The sequence below is a fragment of the Amblyraja radiata genome, chromosome 31, assembly GCF_010909765.2.
Source record: "Amblyraja radiata isolate CabotCenter1 chromosome 31, sAmbRad1.1.pri, whole genome shotgun sequence".
NCBI lineage: Eukaryota > Metazoa > Chordata > Chondrichthyes > Rajiformes > Rajidae > Amblyraja > Amblyraja radiata.
The window spans coordinates 20,538,862-20,558,383 of record NC_045986.1 but is presented as its reverse complement, the minus strand read 5'-3'; the positions used below and the strand labels follow the sequence as shown (position 1 = coordinate 20,558,383).

General features: G+C 43.1%; 1 protein-coding gene across 2 annotated transcripts in view; it reads right to left on the bottom strand.

Annotated features, from left to right (window-relative positions):
• ece1 (endothelin converting enzyme 1) overlaps positions 1–19,522 on the bottom strand; it is a 215,498-nt gene that overhangs the window by 168,428 nt on the left and 27,548 nt on the right. The gene's annotated exons all lie outside the window — the stretch shown is intronic.

Genomic DNA, 19,522 nt, shown 5'->3' with positions numbered 1-19,522 from the left:
ATATATGAGGTAGGTATATCCCTTTTCTTTTCTGTTCTGTTTCCCCCCCCCCCCCTTTTTTTTTTCTTTTTTCTTTTCTGAGTTTCTCTTTTTTTCTACATCTTTATGGGCTCTTTCTCTCTATCTATCCACAAACTACTAATTCTTAACTCCTGGGGCTTACACATCACTACTTTCCTTAATCTTTTACTTTCTCTTTTTTTCTTGCTTCTGTTATTTTTCTACTATTAAATTTAAAACAAGAAGTTGTACATGACATGTATTATGTTATATGCCACGACTTATACGACTGTACATTGCTTCTAATAAAAATATTTAGAACAAAAAAGAACTTCTACACGGCATATTCCATGGTCTACAATTTTCCATCTCCATGTTTGTTATTTATTGCGCATTTGTTTGTCATAATGGCTATACTAAATCGCTGAACAGAAATAACAATCCTTAAACTAAGCAATTTAAAATAAAAATAACGAACATGCATTACAAGCAATGATGTAGTTTATAGGCAGTGATATACAAACTAGGCTCTTTAAAACCAACGAGTAGTTTTAAATCAACCATTAGCAGGCAAAACAATGCGTTTTCTCACTAGCAACATTAAAGTAAACTGATTTGCAACCACTAGATGTAAACAAAATGCTTTACAACTACTAATGAACAAGCTTGTGGAGAAACTCCTGCAATCTGAGTTTATATTTCATATGTTAAACATATGCAGTATTTTGCAGTCTTTAAGGTACCAGTGAAATCTTTAGCATCAAAGTAAACACGAGCTTGGCACTTTGCAGCCATTAACATACAGGCTACATCTTCACCAGCTTAATCGATAACGTTCCTTCTGTCATAAGAACATGAGATATAGAACAAGGAGGGCAATGTCTGGCATTGACACAGTGGGCAGAAGGGTCTCTTGATATACAATATAGTTCTGTAGCTCTACAATTCTGAAAAGTATCTGTGTGGTCCCAACTTATCGGAATGGAATTACTTTTGGCTCGATCAGGGAGACGTAAATAATTAAACTGCAGAGTAATCTTGATGAAATAATTTTACTTACCAATAAATCATCCCGCTGTGGAGGTCCTGCCCTGGTTTGACTTCCCACAATGTAACATCTCACACTTATCTGCACTAAACTTCGTTAACCATTCCTCATCCCACCTGTCCAATCGATCAAGACCCTGCTGTAATTTTTGATAACCATTTTCGCCATCTACGATACCACCCAGTTCGTGTCATCTGCAAACTTACTAATCATGCCTTGTACATTCTCATCCAAATCGTTGATAGAAATCACAAACAGCAATGGGCCCAGCACCAATTCCTGACGCACACCACAGTCATAGGCCTTCAGTCCGAAAAATAACCTTCCACCATCACCCTCTGCTTCCTTCCATGAAGCCAATTCTCAGCTGGCTAGCTCTCCCTGGATCCCATGAGATCCAACCTTCCAGAGCAGCCTACCATGCAGAATATTATCAAATGCCCTGGTAAAGTCCATAAGGCCAACATCTACTGCATTGGCCTTGTCAACCTTTTTAGTTACAAAGATTGAAGACGGCAAAGCCGTAGATGTTGTCTCTATGGACTTCAGCAAAGCACATGGACTACCCTCTTAGTAAATACATTGTCCCGTGAGGTCCCTCCTTTAATCCCTTCTTACTTTAAATCATTGCCCTCTAGTTTTAGAATCCTCTACCCTGGGAAAAAGGCAGTGAGCAATCACTTTATCCTTGACCTTCAATATTTTGTAAACTTCAGTAAGTTCACCCCTCAACCTCCTAGGCTGCAAATAAAAATGTCCCAGCCCATTCACTCTCTCCCTATAGCCCAAGCCTGCAAGTCCCAGTAACGTCCTGCAAAGAGCAGAGCTGTTTTCTCCAGTGTCCTGGCCACCAGCACCCTAACAGCACCTCACCAGCACCTCAACAGGTCATCTGAAGGCTGCCAGGTGAGTCTAGAATGTGCAAATTAGCTGCAGCAACTGCACTTCAAAAGAATACTTCACTGACTGAGTTAGTTGTCCTGGTGTCATGAAAACAACATGAAGAATCAAGCCTTTCTTTCATTAGCTTCCATTAGCTGTGTGGCTTGTGTTGCTGCAGGTGAGGAATTAAGCACAAAAAAAAAAATCACTCTGGAGATTTAGCAGAAAGAAAAATGGGATAATAAGCTCTATAACATCCCACACACCCCAAATGGGAATTGAAATATAAGACAGCTTGAAAATGTAAGTGTATCTGTTATCATAGACTGTGATGCGTTAGGCTGTCATTTTCCACCATTTAATAAGAAATGGCATTAAATATATCCTTCAATGTACTAATCACTTGCTGCTTTCACTGGAGAAAGTGACACTTCTTTTATCTTTGCATCAGTATTCCCTTATTAAAGATGTTAATTAGTAAAGTTCCAGCTGTACATCGTGTTAATTTGCAAAGAGTTGCTTTTTGAAATACATGTCACGCAAGGTGCTTGATATATCTGAAGCATTGTCATTGAGACAGGGCCACTTCATGTTTAATTTAGGAACTAGCTCATTAAACCTGGCTAACACTAAAACCAGGGAGGGATCACAATAGCTGGGAGCCGACAGAATCATTTACACAAGTAAGTTCAAGTATCTTGTCAGCTCCACTGCAAAATCTCCTAAAGGTATACCTAATATGAACAAGTTCTCCTCCTCTCTCCGATGAGGAAGTGAGCAACACCCTTCCTCACTGCTCCCCCTCTGTGATTCCTCCTGCTCCCCGGCTATCATTGTTGCTTTTTTGCATATCTTTCATTCATTTGTTCCATTTACCTATATTTTCAATTTCAATTTTTTCAATTTAAAAACTTTATTGGCATGATAAAAAAAAACATTGTTATATTGCCAAAGTATAAAACATGACATACATGTTTAAAATGCATAAGTATAAATACAACTATACAGTGCATGTATAGATATGTCCCTGTACATAAACTCGCAATAGGCCTATAGCCCTTTATTGGTTGCTACACGTTCTTGCAGCAGTAAGCAGTACAACACAATAGCAAGTTTAGCAATTCAATATTAATTTCTTAGTGTTAGTTAATGTCAATTAGTGTGTGCGTACATATGTGCATGTTGGTCATTCACCGTCTCTCAGGTTATAGCATGCTGTTACGTATTGTGTACCAAGATGTGCCGTATTTCCTTTGCCAAGGATTATTCTTAGTTTTGATGTATCATCTAGCTCTTTAAAATCAGGGGTTGCCACACTGAGTTTGTCAAAGTATGCTTTCCTTGTTTTGTCAATTTTTTTGCATTTTAGGAGAAAGTGCACCTCTGTTTCAACCTCATCTGTCAAACAGTGGCCGCATATTCTGTTTTCTCTTGGTTGCCAGAATCTCTTCTGTCTTCTTTTTTCAACTGCCAAATAGTGGTCACTTAACCTGTATTTGGTGAGGGTCTGTCTCTGCTGTATGTCTCTAACAGTTGCGAGACAGTCTGCCAATTTATAATCTCTTTTTAGGGCACGGTAACATTCTAATCTGCTTTGGCTTTTGGTTTCTTTATCCCAATGTTCCAAATACGTTTCTTTACATTGTTTGATAATTTGGTTCACTCTAACTGGTGATTGGGGGCCAATGTTGATCTGAGGCCGGTCAGGGTTTAACTGGATAGGGTTTAACTGAATAGGGGTAGTTAGTCTTAGTACAAACTGACACAGGGAACTCTTTTCTGGGTTCCCCTCTTGTGTTTGAAGGGCTATATAAGGGCTGAGACTATATCTCTCCTTTCTCTTTCCCCTGACTCTCAGTCTGAAGAAGGGTCTCGACCCAAAACGTCACATATTCCTTTACTGCATTAATGCTGCCTGACGCGTTGAGTTACTCCAGCTTTTTGTGTCTATCTTCAGTTCAAGTATCAAGTTTGGCAAAGTGGTTGCCTCTTTTATCTGAATTTCTCCTGACACAGCAGTTAAAAGGTGCTTATATCACAACTTAAAACTCTTCGTCAAACCAAGGGACATGTGTGTCTCTCCAACTCTAGCCTCCTATACCTCCAATACTGATCTTCAATCCTGCATTTGGTCAGCTGGAATTTCTTACCAAAACTTCCTCACCACTTCCCTTATACTGTATAAGATGATGGGTGGCTGTAGGTCCCTTTGTTTTGCTGCTTAGGGCACAACAATGTTACTCTTAATTCTTAAAAGGTGCTCTTACACTTATATCCAATTAATTAGGAAGATAAGTAATGGGAGAAGGAATATGCCCGTTGTGATATTACTGCTGCACTGTCCTTCACAATTGCCACCTACTGCGATTCCAATAATCCATCGATTTCAGCTTGGGATGTATTGACGACCAATTTCGTTGCTCAACTCTCTGTGAGAATGTAAAGTTTGCCAGAATTATTACATTGCCTTTGTTATTGTCTTTGTTATTTGTTATTTCTTGATGTTATTCCAAAGGCGCTTCCCATAAATCTGTGCCAGCAGGCGTTATTTGCGTCTGTTTATATCTTATGTCTACCCCAACTGATTCTATCTTTAAGCCTGGTTCATATCTGATTAGAGACTATGTGACATCTTTATTATCCAGACAACTCCCTTTCCTACTCCTCCTTTCCTATTCTTCCTTTAGATTTGAAATATATTATACTGTATAAATGTCATTTCTCAACCATCTTTCTGTGATAGCTATTAATGCAAACACACGTATCTCTAATTTGTCTGGCTTGATGTGAATGCTTCTAACAAGGAGATAAAATGCCATTAATTTTGACCTTTTAATCTTGTTTCCTTGCTTGGATCTATTTTACTATTATACTATTATCATTATGCTCTCCTGCCTACAAATTAGACTGTCGGCACATTTGTTGTGGTAAATGGATGCTGTCACAAAGGAAATCACAGAGAAAATACTATTGGGCCATGTTTGCTTTAAGAACTCTTTATCATGGTTGCTCTCTTCCACAGCCCCCACTATGTAGCGGCATATCTGGCAGCAACATTATTGTTCATTCCCTTTACATGGGAAATGTCTCAATGCTGTTTAAAGGACCTCTCCATAGCCAGTATCAATGTGAGCTTGATCAGATTTAATTTGTATTGATCTGTTCTCCATTTCAAAGGAAAAATAATTAGTAAATCTCTGATAATCTGCTATCTGATCATTTGGAAATGTCAATGGTTAACATCTGGCCTGCAGGTGATATTTAGTTAGTTTGGAGATACAGTTGCGAAAACAGGCCCTTCGGCCCACTGAGTCCGCGCCGACCAGCGATCCCCATACACTAGCACTATCCTACACACTAGGGACAATTTACAATTTTACCAAAGCCAATTAACCTACAAACCTGTATGTCTTTGGAGTGTGGGAGGAAACTGGAGCACCCGGGGAAAACACACATGGTCACGGGGAGAATGTACAAACTTCCTACAGACAGCACCTGTAGTCAGGATCAAACCCGGGTCTCTGGCACCATAAGGCAGCAACTCTACCGCTGCCCCACCATGCTGCCTACATATTTTTGCTGTCTTTGTTCCTGTGCCCTCTTCCTACTCACCTAAGCCTTAGTTCTTTTACTCCCTTTCATCTTATTTGGGTTCCATGTTCACATGTCCCTTTTTAAACTTTCGTGTTCCATTGGAAAATTCATTAAAACAGCACGTGACATATATAAAAATGAACTAAAAGTCAAGTCTGTCGAGTTTGTTGTCATATGCACAAGCATGGTGACTTATAGGTACAATGAAAATCTTGCTTGCAGCGGCAACTCAGGCACACAGATTCGTAAACACGCTAAAAGCATAAATTACACATAAATTAACAAATAAATTCTACAAGACAATGAAAAGAAAATGACTGTGCAAACTGCACAACATTGGTGTGAAATACAATTAGAAAACAAGACCATGGTAATGCAAGAGGAGGTCCGTAGTGTTCATAAGTGATAGGAGCAGAATTAGGCCATTCGGCCCATCGTCTACTCCGCCATTCAATCGTGGCTGATCTATCTTTCTCTCTTAGCCCCATTCTCTTGCCTTCTCCCCGTAACCCCAGACATTCGTACTAATCAAGTATCTATCTATCTCTGCCTTAAAAATATCCATTGATTTGACCTCCACAGCCTTCTGTGGCAATGAATTCCACAGATTTACCACCCTCTGACTAAAGAAATTGTCTAAAGAAATGTTCGATTGTTCTATGGGTAGGATTAAGGTTGTGCAGTCTGGTCATGAAACTGATGGTAGATGTTCTTCAACCTCTAGCTGTTTCTAGAGGGTGTTTCATCCATCAGTCCAAAAGATCAGGCTTTCCCACCACCAATGTCCAGAATCTGCCAGAGTTTTTATCTGTTTTTATGTTCTCTCGAGTGAGAAGAGTTTCATCAGGTTGATTTCTGAGGTGGGATATATAGTCTATTTCCCTGAAATTGGCCATTGTGAGACACCTTTAATAACACACTGTGTCATTCTCATGAATAGCAAGTGAATGCTGCTGTTGCTAACTAATTATTCCGTGGATACCAGGTTTCAATGTTATATGAGCCCCCTGAGATTTAGATCGGCAATAAAAAAGACAATTTGCAACCTGCTGGCACCTGAAAAAGGTAGATTATAAAATATACAGATGTTAGATAATTAGTGCAATTCACAATGACATCTGGAAATCCTTTTAGTGTTAATCGTAAACTGGGCTGCATGTTTGTCCACCCACTTGAAAGGCAAAAAAACGAGCCCTTTGCTGTGACTAGTACCACAAGATTAATCTACATAGAAAAAGTAATTTTAAAAAAGTGGGCTGCTGAATGGTATTCTGCAATTCTGGGGTTAGTTATAGATGAATAAAAAGAGACAATGTCACAATGGGACTGTAACTCCATTATTGAGGCATCATTTGATGAACAAAATGGAAAAGCTAACTTGATAGACCTTTGTTCGTTTCCAGGTTAGCAATACCAAGGTTGCTATGCATGAGTCAATTGTTCAAATAAGCCTCTCAACGAGGCTGTTAAAGGTAGATAAAAACAGCGGAAGGTAGACAGAAATGCTGGAGAAACTCAGCGGGTGAGGCAGCGTCTATGGAGCGAAGGAATAGGTGACGTTTCGGTCCCGAAACGTCACCTATTCCTTCGCTCCATAGACGCTGCCTCACCCGCTGAGTTTCTCCAGCATTTTTGTCTACCTTCGATTTTTCCAGCATCTGCTGTTCTTTCCTAAACATGAAAAAAGTGGAAGTGATTTCCCACTTCATCAGCTGGTAGAGCTGCACCCTCATAGCGCCAGAGACACGGGTTCAATCCTGATCTTGGTTGCTGCCTGTGTGGAATTTGCATGTTCTTCCTGTGACCGTGTGGGTTTCCTCCGGGTGCTCCGGTTTTCTCCCACAGACGTGCAGGTTTGTGGGTTAATTGGTCCCTTGTAAATCAGTCCTAACGTGTGGGCAGTGGATGAGAAAGTGACGCAAACATTGAACTAATGTGAATGGGTGATCGATGGTCTGCATGGACTCGGTGGGCCGAAGGGCCTATTTCCAAACTGCATCGTAAACTAAAGTCAACTAAACTATCCCCTGCCCGTATGTCCCAGACAGAGGAAGTATGTTTGATGGTGGTTCAGCGGGAGAGCTGTGATGCCAGATGGCTGGGGCGATCATGCATGAACATGAGCATAAGAAACAGAAGGAGATCATTTGGTCGTTCATGCTTGCTTCACAATTTAAGATGATAGCTGATATTTTCCCTCAGGGCAATTTCCTACACGAACCCCCTTTCTCTAGTTCCCTTAACATCTAATAATCTACCAAGATCTGCCATGAATATACTCGACGACATGGGCAGAGAATTCTAAAGGTTTACAAGCAGCTTGTTGGAGAGCTTTCTTCTTGGCCAACACTTTATTCTGACACTATGACTTTTATTCTAGACTCCCCAACCAAAGGAAGCATCAAAAAGACACAATGTGCTGGAGAAACTCAAAGGGCTAGGCAGCATCTCTGAAGAACATGGACAGGTGTTGTTATGGGTGGAGACCTCAAGATTCAAGATTCAAGAGAGTTTATTGTCATGTGTCCCAGATAAGACAATGAAATTATTGCTTTGCTCCAGCACAACAGAATATAGTAGGCATAAATTTATTTGGACTACAGACTGTTACTCTGGCACTGTGTCCTTTTGTGTATTAGCCATACTGCTCCACAGTGAAATCTCCTCCTCTCTCTGACGGGAGATTCTGTGATACCCTCTCTCATTGACCCCTCTCTTTGAGCCTCCAGTCTGAAGAAGGGTCCCGACCCGAAACGTCACCTATCAATGTTCTCCAGTGATGCTGCTTGACCCCTTGAGTTACACTGGCACTTTGTGTCCATTGGTGCATTAGCCAACGTCTGCAGTTCATTTTTTTACTAAAGGAAGCGTCAACATCATATTAACCTGTCAAGCCCTGCAGTTTCAATTAGATGACCTCTTATCCTAAATGCTACACAGAATAGGTCCAGTATATTTTAATGTCTCCTCACATGAAAACCCACTATCTCAGGAATCAATCTGTTGAATCCTTGTTGCACTCCCTAGATCATCAGTATATCCATTCTTGTACACAATATTCCCCTATCTAGACTTGTATACAGGAGGACTCTCTGCTCCTATATTATTGCAATAAAGGCCGACATACAGTTTACCTTCCAAATTGCTTGCTCAACTGCATGCTAACATTCTGCGAGTTGTGCAAATAACATCAAGGACCTTATTTGAACACTAACACCTTTCAGAGAGCAGAGATCGGCACAGCACAGGAACTGGCCCTTACTGGCCCTAGTCCATACTGAACATATTGCCAAGTTAGCCCAATCCCTCTGCCTGCACATCATCCATATCCTGTCATATGCTGAGAGAATGGAGCGGCTGGGCTTGTATACTCTGCAGTTTAGAAGGATGAGAGGGGATCTTATTGAAACATATAAGATTATTAAGGGTTTGGACACACTAGAGGCAAGAAACATGTTCCCGATGTTGGGGGAATCTAGAACCAGGGCCAACAGTTTAAGAATAAGGGGTAAGCCATTTAGAATGGAGACGAGGAAACACTTTTTCTCACAGAAAGTTGTGAGTCTGTGGAATTCTCTGCCTCAGAGGGCGGTGGAGGCCAGTTCTCTGGATACTTTCATGAGAGAGCTAGATAGGGCTCTTAAAAATAGCGGAGTCAGGGGACATGGGGAGAAGGCAGGAATGGGGTACTGATTGGGGATGATCAGCCATGATCACATTGAATGGCGGTGCTGGCTCAAAGGACTGAATGGCCTACTCCTGCACCTATTGTCTATTGTCTATTAATTCCCTACATATCCTTGTGCCTATCTAAAAGCCTCCTAAACACACTTGTATCTACTTTCACCAGCGTGTTCCAGGCACCCACCATTCTATGTGTATAAATAAACTTTTTTCATACATCTCCATTAAACTTTCCCCCTTTATGGTGGTGCAGCGGTAGAGTTGCTGCCTTACAGCGCCAGAGACCAAGATTCCATCCTGACCACAGGTGCCATCTGTACGGGATCTGTACAGATTCCCTTTGACGGCATGGGTTTTCCTAATCTGGCAGATAAGTTCTGACTGTCTCGGCTATCTATCTCCCTCATAATTTTATATACTTCTATCAGGTCTCCCCTCAGCTTCCTACATGCCAAAGAAAACAATCCAAGTCTCAATGTCTCACCAAGTTAAAACTATTCCGTTGTCTTTCTGCTAAAGTGCGTTGCCTCACAGTTTACCTGCATTCTATTCCCTCTGGTGTGTCCCTGGACATCATTTAAACTGCTCTATCGTTCTGGAATCTCTGAATCATCCTGACACTGATAGCTAGATTTGGATCACTCCAAATTTGGATAGAATACAATCGATTTCCTCATCCAAATCATTAATATCGATTGTGAACAGTTGGATCCCCAGCACTGAACCCTGCTGCACTCAACCAGTAACAGCCTCTAAAGCCAAAAATAACATGTTTATTCCCACTATGTATTTTATTCCTTACCAACCCTCAGTCCACATCCATGCATTGTATCCCAATACCGTGCTTTCTCGTTTTGTCGAAGAATCACTGGTACAGCATCTTATCAAAGGTGGTCTGAAAGTCCACTTTCAACATTATTTACCCTGCTCATAAACAAAAAAACTCACTATAGATTCGTGAAACATGATATCCCGTTCATGTTGACTGCCCAATTGAATTATTATTTTCCAAATGCTCTGCCACAATTTCTTCAACAATAGATTCCAACATATTTTTCAAACCTCAAACTTACTGCTGCTTTTTACAATGGAATATCCCTTTTCCTTCCTACGGAGCGCAGGACAGTACAGGAACGGGCCATTCAACCCACAATATCCATACTGCCCTAATCCTTCTGCCTGCACGGGATCCATATCCCTCCATTCCCTACATACCCATGTGCCAATCCAATCCGTATTTAAATGAAGATAGACACAAAAAGCTGGAGTAATTCAGCGGGTCAGGCAGCATCTCTGGAGAAAAGGAATAGCTGTTGTTTTGCGTTGAGACCCTTCTTCAGTCTGTGAGTCAGGGGAAAAGGAAACGAGAGATATAGACAGGGATGCAGAGAGATATAGAACAAATGAATAAAAGATATGCAAAAAAGTAATGATGATAAAGAAAACAGGCCATTGTTAGCTGTGGCCAAGGTGAAAATGAGTATAGACAGAGACTCAACAAGATGACTTAGAAGCTGAAGTATTTAAATGATTTAGATTTCATTTGCAGAAATATAACGCAATAATTTTGGTTACGACGTGTTTGCAGCAGCAGTCATTCAACCGATCCCAGACACTGAAATTCCTTTTCATACAGTACATTTCCACTGAAAGCTCAGTTCAATTTTATTGCACAATGGCTGTCTCAGCTGTATCTTGGCTGTATTCTCAGATAAGACCCGCCCCACAGAAAACAGGAAGTTCTTTTCCGATTTATCAAAGAATAATAAAAGAAACTTGCATAAGCGCTGGTGACTCATCACTCTGCCCAACCACGATAAGTATACACTCAAAAACGGAGTTGGCCTCGCCAGGAAAACACCGGAAAATATTTGAAGGAATTGTAATCATTGTGAGGATTAATATATTCCATTCATGTAATCTAGTGCCTGCACAAAAACATGTTCAAGAATGAAAACTCACCCACAGATGTTGAATGTACCTATTTTGGTGTTTTGTATCGAACTGCTTGATTGAACTCCCCATTAAAAATAACGACTAGAAAAAGACACACAAAGTGTTGAAATAATGCAATGGGTCAAGCAGCATCTCCAGAGAACATGGCTCGGTGATGCTTCGGGTCACGGCCTTTCTTCAGACTGATGGGAGAAAGATGGGAGAAAGATGGGGGTGGGACAAAGCTTGGCCCCTAGAGTTAGAGCTCTAGGGGCTGGTGGAATCAAGGGATATGGGGCGAAGGTAGGCACAGGTTATTGATTTAGGACGATCAGCCATGATCACAATGAATGGTGGTGCTGGCTCGAAGGGCCAAATGGCCTCCTCCTGCATCTATTTTCTATATTTTCTATAAGTGATAGGTGCATACAGGTGATGGCAGACGGGTGGACAAAGGCCAGAGACGGGAACAAGAAGAGTTCCCAAAAAGTTAATCTGCAAGTTGAATTGGTAGTAAAGAAGGCAAATGCAATGCTAGCATTTATTTCAAGAGGGCTTGAAAACAAAAACAGGGATGTAATGCTGAGGCTCTATAAGGTGCTGGTCAAGTATTGTGAGCATTGTTGGGCACCATATCTGAGGAAGGATGTGCTGGCTCTGGAGATGGTCCAGATGAAGTTTACTAGAATGATCCCAGGAATAAGTGGGTTGACATATGATGAGCATTTGACTTCACTGGGCCTGTACTCGCTGGAGCTTAGAAGAATGATGGACCTCATTGAAACGTACTGAATAGTGAAAGGCTTGGATAGAGTGGATGTGGAGAGGATGTTTCCACTAGTGGGAGAGTGTAGGACTAGAGGTCATAGCCTCGGAATTAAAGAATGTTCCTTTAGGAAGGAGATGAGGAGGAATTTCTTTAGTCAGAGAGTGGTGAATCTATGGAATTCATTGCCACAGAAGGCTGTGGAGGTCAAATCAATGGATATTTTTAAGGCAGAGATAGATAGATACTTGATTAATACGAGTGTCTGGGGTTACGGGGAGAAGGCAAGAGAATGGGGTTAGGAGGGAGAGATAGATCAGCCATGATTGAATAGTGGTGACTTGATGGGCCGAATGGCCTAATTCTGCTCCTGTCACTTCTGATCTTAAGAGATAATAAGAGAAGGGGCATGAAACGTGATGCCAAAGGAATGGATATAAGAGGACGGGGACAGTGCAAGGGGAAAGCAGAGGTGGGATAATGGCAGAATTAGGTGTGCTGCCATGTCAGGCACAAGGCAGAGGGGAAGACAAAGGTACAGTCTTATTGTTGGCAGGTTACTTAAAATTTTAGGTCAATGTTCATGCCGTTAGATTGTAAGCTACCGAAGTGGAATATGAGGTGCTGTTCCTCTGGTTTGCCTGTGGCTTCACTCTGGCAACGGAGGAGGCCAAGGATAGAAAGGTCGGTATGGGAATGGAAAAGGAAGTTAAAATGGTTAGCAACCAGGAGATCCAGCAGGCCTTGGCGGACCGAGCGCTAGTGTGTGGCGAAACAGTTGCAGAGTCTCCGATTGGTCTCACCGATGTAGAGGAGGCCACACCTGCAGTTCCTAGTGTCCAAAAGAAAACATGAGAGAGGCCAAAAATATCTTAAGAGCAGCTTATTCTTAGAGTCAGGCACCAAACATGACCTATGAGATTTCCCCTGCATGGTTCCTGATAGGTGCTGCATGTGAGCATCCTTGCAGCTGCATTTTTCTGCACTGATCGAAACAACTAGCATTGCAGGAACCTTCACAGTGGATTAGCTGCGTAATCAGCTGCTACTGAGGTGGGGGATGCTTGGCGTGAAGTGGAGGGGGTAGGATGGGTGGTGTGTGGTGTGGAACACTGTGTGGATGCACCCAGTGTGACCATGTCCTCTGCTCAAGCCTACGCCTTGAATGGCCCATGTCACTGCGTTTTGGTCACCATGTTACAGGAAAGAAGTTGCTAAGCTGGAAAGGGTACAAAGAGGATTTACGAGGATGTTGCCAGGACTCGAAGGCTTGAGCTGTGGGGAGAGGTTGAGCAGGCTCGGACTTTATTCCTTATAGCATAGGAAGATGAGGGGTGATCGTATAGAGGTGTATGAGATCATGAGATGGTTCAATAGAGTAAATGCCGTGAGTCTATTACCCACAGTAGGGGAATGAAGAATCAGAGGACATAGGTTTAAGGTGACGGGAAGAAAGATTTAATAGGAATCTGAGAGGCAACTTTTTTTATACAAAGGGCAATGAGTGTATGGAATGAGCTGCCAGACAAGGTAGAAGAGGCAGTTAATGTCCCTGTCCCACTTAGGAAACCTGAACGGAAACTTCTGGAGACTTTGCGCCCCACCCAAGGTTTCCGTGCGGTTCCCGGAAGTTGCAGGTGGTTGCCGGAGGTTGCAGGTAGTGGAAGCAGGTAGGGAGACTGACAAAAACCTCCGGGAACCGCACGGAAACCTTGGGTGGGGCGCAAAGTCTCCAGAGGTTTCCGTTCAGGTTTCCTAAGTGGGACAGGGGCATTACTACCACAAAGCTTAAAAGAGATTTGAATAGGATAAGTTTACAAGAATGAGTGCCAAATGCAGGCAGGTGGAACATGTTGGTTGTCGTGGGCAAATTGTGCTGAAGGGCCTGTTTCTACGCTGTATGGCTCTATGCTAAACCAAACTAAGATAAGCAAAGATAAGGGTTGACAAGTGGTTGCTTAGAGGCTGCTTCCGCTGGCTGTAGAGTCTAGAAGCAGGAGTCATTGGCCTTGAATTTCAAACACGTTTTTTTTTTAAATGCCGTGAGACAGAACCAAACTGGTAAATGGGTCATGAATTACAACTGCTAGTATGCAATGGCACAGGGTGCAAAATGAAAGATTCAACCCCATTTTTAACATTCGATTTGTGTCCACGTATCTGAAACTCGTAGAGCAGGAAGTGGTGATATCAACCGTCATGAGACACACCAACATGAGACCAACTCAAGTGTATATAATTACGGAGATTTCTGTCTCAGGAAATCAGATCTGACAGCCGAGACAAGATGGGTGCAACTTAAAAATACCACCAATGAGTTGCAGGTTTGCAGGCAGTTAGACCGAGTGCAGCTTCTTGAATGCAGATGTGTTTAGAGATACAGCGCAGAAACAGACCCCATCGGCCCACCGAGGCAGCACTGACCAGTGGTCACTCAACACACAAGCACTATCCTATACACTAGGGACAATGTACAGTTTACAAAATCAATTAGCCTACAAATCTGGAAGCCTTTGGAGTGTGGGAGGAAACCGAAGGACCCGGATAAAAGTGCTGGAAGGTTTCGCTGTGGTACCAAATGCTATCATTTGGTAATAATTCACCAATAATCTGCTCACTATTGGACAGTCTGCATTTCACCAGAACCACTCGGCTCCAGTTTTCACCGCAGCCTCGGTTCAGAAACAGCTGAATGCAGAGGAGATGTGAGAACATCTACCATTGGCTTGGTGGCAACATCTGGGTGAGAAGATGCCCTGGTAAAGCTGCAGTCAATGGGCATCGAGGGGGTAACACTCCAAGAGTTGGAAACATACCTGGTCCCAAAGTCATGCTGGTACACAAAAATGCTGGAGAAACTCAGCGGGTGCAGCAGCATCTATGGAGCAAAGGAAATAGGCAACGTTTCGGCTCGAAACGTTGCCTATTTCCTTCGCTCCATAGATGCTGCTGCACCCGCTGAGTTTCTCCAGCATTTATGTGTACCTTTGATTTTCCAGCATCTGCAGTTCCTTCTTAAACACCTAAATTCATGCTTGTGGGAAGTCAATTATCCCAGCCCCAGGCCAACTCTGCAGGAGTCCGTCTGGGCAGTGTCCTAGGCCCAACCATCTTCAGCAGGGTGTGGGGGTGTTTGCTGATTTGAATTCCAGTCACCTGCTCAGTTAATGAAGCAGCTCATGACTGTACAAGGCAAAGTCTAGACGTTACACAAGTGCCACAATAATGACAGGCAATGATCATCCAGGTGCAAGGCAGGCCTTGTAAAGCCTTCAAGGCATTCGATGCAGTCACAGTTGCCCAGAAATTCCCTGAACCAACCACATAAACCCTGTGGCTGTAAGAGCAGGTCAGGCTCAGAGCCCAACCCATCTGTATACACTCCAATGTATTTACACCATCTGCGTGGCACATAGAAACATAGAAACATAGAAATTAGGTGCAGGAGTAGGCCATTCGGCCCTTCGAGCCTGCACCGCCATTCAATATGATCATGGCTGATCATCCAACTCAGTATCCTGTACCTGCCTTCTCTCCATACCCTCTGATCCCCTTAGCCACAAGGGCCACATCTAACTCCCTCTTAAATATAGCCAATGAACTGGCCTCGACTACCCTCTGTGGCAGGGAGTTCCAGAGATTCACCACTCTCTGTGTGAAAAAAGTTCTTCTCATCTCGGTTTTAAAGGATTTCCCCCTTATCCTTAAGCTGTGACCCCTTGTCCTGGACTTCCCAACATCGGGAGCAATCTTCCTGCATCTAGCCTGTCCAACCCCTTAAGAATTTTGTAAGTTTCTATAAGATCCCCTCTCAATCTCCTAAATTCTAGAGAGTATAAACCAAGTCTATCCAGTCTTTCTTCATAAGACAGTCCTGACATCCCAGGAATCAGTCTGGTGAACCTTCTCTGCACTCCCTCTATGGCAATAATGTCCTTCCTCAGATTTGGAGACCAAAACTGTACGCAATACTCCAGGTGTGGTCTCACCAAGACCCTGTACAACTGCAGTAGAACCTCCCTGCTCCTGTACTCAAATCCTTTTGCTATGAAAGCTAACATACCATTCACTTTCTTCACTGCCTGCTGCACCTGCATGCCCACTTTCAATGACTGGTGTACCATGACACCCAGGTCTCGCTGCATCTCCCCTTTTCCTAGTCGGCCACCATTTAGATAATAGTCTGCTTTCCTGTTTTTGCCACCAAAATGGATAACCTCACATTTATCCACATTATACTGCATCTGCCAAACATTTGCCCACTCACCCAGCCTATCCAAGTCACCTTGCAGTCTCCTAGCATCCTCCTCACAGCTAACACTGCCCCCCAGCTTAGTGTCATCCGCAAACTTGGAGATATTGCCTTCAATTCCCTCATCCAGATCATTAATATATATTGTAAATAGCTGGGGTCCCAGCACTGAGCCTTGCGGTACCCCACTAGTCACTGCCTGCCATTGTGAAAAGGACCCGTTTACTCCTACTCTTTGCTTCCTGTTTGCCAGCCAGTTCTCTATCCACATCAATACTGAACCCCCACATGTCATGATTTGATGGAGATCTCTCCACATGCTCCACTGAGTGCAGCTCCAATGAGACTAATGATGTGTAGAGTGCTGGAGTGACTCAGCGGGTCAGGCAGCATCTCTGAAGACCATGGGTAGGCATCCTTCAGATGCTTGACACAATCAAAGAGGCAACAGCCGTGTAAATGCAATTCCAACCATTAGTCCAAAAATGTATTCACTTTATCATCAGCTGCACGAAAAGCACCATGAATACCCACCCAGACAGCACCAACCAATCCTAAAACCGCAACCTCAGGAAGAACCTGGACAGCAGGTGCTTTGAATTGTTAGTCTGCAATGTTGCAAAATTCTGTTCTGCATTCTGGTATTTTTCTCTTTACTCCACCTCAGTTCAGTTTAGTTTATTGACACAGTGAAAATATTTTTGTTGCGTGCTAACCAGCCAGCAGAAAGACAATACATGATTACAATCGAGCCATTCACAGTGTACATTCACAGTGTACATTCACAGTGTACATTCACAGTGTACATTCACAGTGGCATGATAAGGGATTAATGTTTAGTGCAAGATAAAGCCAGCAAAGTCCGATCAAAGATGGTCCGATGGTCGTTCAGGACTGCTCAACGCAACTAGCGAGCAGTCCTGAATCTACTGCACTAGTGCATGGCTTGGTTATATTCATGTACAGAATTATATGATTGGATAGCACGTAAACAAAAATCTTTCACATTGTTTTGTCACACATTACAATAATAAACCTGAATCTAAACTTTAAACTGGTTTATCTCCACGCGTGCAGCTAATAAAATGCATACAACCGTTTTGTCTGACAGCTCTTTCCATATACATACCACCCTGTGTGAAAATGTGGTGACAAGGCAGATCGACAGATCTGGATCTATTCTCTGTGGTTCTATGAATAGTCTTAATTTAAAACACATTACACATGGGGCATCCAAGACATGTTGTAAATTAAACAAGTCAGAGTCGTGGAGTCATGAATCAATAGATGTTCCACAATAGCTACTGGCAATCTGCCCTTGTCCCCACACACTCCAGCACAGCTTCTCCCTCTCTCCCACTACACCACCAAACAAACAGACAAACACACACATACACACACCACCAGCATAAACAAGGATGAGACGCACCCTGGCCACTCCCTCTTCTCCCCTCTCCATCAGGCAAAAGATACAGACCGAGCACCGGGCCTGTGAGTTCAGCAGGGTAATAGGGTTTTGGAAGAAGCTGTTCCTTAGCCTGGGTGACAGGTGTGTTCAAAATTAAATGCATCTGCTGAGACTTTCCCCTGTGAAGGAAAGAACTGCAGATGCTGGTTTAAATCGAAGGTGGACGCAAAATGCTGGAGTATTTCAGCGGGACAGGCAGCATCTCTGGAGAGAAGGAATGGGTGACGTTTCGGGTAGAGACTGAAGAAGGGTCTCGACCCGAATCGCCTCCCATTCCTTCTCTCCAGAGATGCTGCCTGTCCCGCTGAGTTACTCCAGCATTTTGTGTCGGCTTCCCCCTGTGATTCATGTTTAACAAATTTGAAATGATGCCACTAATGTAATGGATTAGATGGAGATTCCACTTTCTGCTGTTACATTCGTGACATTAATCCATTTATAATCAGATAGCAGGGCGAGAAATTTCACACGGCACAATTTCATGTCCAGGGCACTCTGGCACCCATTATAGTACAACACAGGACAAGATAAATGATCCGCCTCATTTACTTCAAAGATGATTAAATTATCTGATCTTTCACTCCTGTCGACGGACAAGTAATTCTGACTTTGAACTGTCGTTCACTTTAATGAATTCAGATCATCGCTAAACATCCAGGATGAAAAACGACAAACAATTCCATTAAAGTTTTTTAGTAACACAGACCTTCCCCACATTGGATATTTATTATCCATGCCTATATAGTGACATGCAAAGTCACTTTAGAGGACAGTCACTCCTTCGGTGTGACACTGGATTTGAATACAGATGATCTGGATGAGAACTGCACATTTTCAACCTCTGGAAGATGAGTTGTCTTCCATATGATCCCCAACAATTGTATTGGACACTGCCTTCTTCTCTGATAGGTAGTTTTCAGTCCTGGGGGCGGCATAGTGGCGTAGTGTTAGAGCTACTGCCTTACATCGCCACAGACCCGGGTTCGATCCTGACTATGGGTGTACAGAGTTTGTTCCTTCTCCCCATGACCCGCGTGGGATTTCTCCGAGACCTTCGGTTTCCTCCCACACTCCAAAGACGTACAGGTTTGTAGGTTAATTGGCTTGGGTTTGTATACCTGGTATAAGTATAAATTGTCCCTAGTTTGTGTAGAATAGTGTTAATGTGTGAGGATTGCTGGTCAGTGTGGACTCGGTGGGCCGAAGGGCCTGTTTCCGTGCTGTATCTCTAGATGAAACTAAGGGGAGAGGAAGGAGGGAATTGAGGTGGTGTGTAGGGCAGAGCAGTGTCGCCATTATTGTTAGCTGCTGGCTCCAATGAATCTCACCCCCACCGTAACCCTCTTCATCCACTTTCATAAACTCATTAACCCGCGCATCCCCCCCATCTTTTCTTGCCACCTAGCTAGCGACAGTGGCCACCAAACCGACCGACTCTTTGGGATGGGAGATGAAACCGGAGGTCCCGAAGGAAACCTGCACTGCTACAGGGAGAAAGTGCAAACTCCACGAAGACAGCAGCAGAGGTCGGGATCAAACCCTGACCTCGAGCTGAGAGCAAGCTTTTACCTGCTTCACCACTGTACCTACTCTCTGTGTTGGTGGTTCTGCAAACATGGAATTAATTAGCACAATGGCTCACAAGAGAGTAGAAGAAAACTAACCCTCGCGATATCAGTTCATGTTATAACAGCAGAATTAGGCCATTTGGCTCATCAAGTCTACTCTGCCATTCAATCATGGCTGATCTATCTTTCCCACTCAATCCCATTCTCCAGCCTTCTCCCCATAACCCCTGACACCTGTACTAATATCCAGATCGTCATTGGATGCAAAGATCCATTCAGTTATAGTTGAGATACACCTTCTTTGATACGACAAAAAGATTCAGGC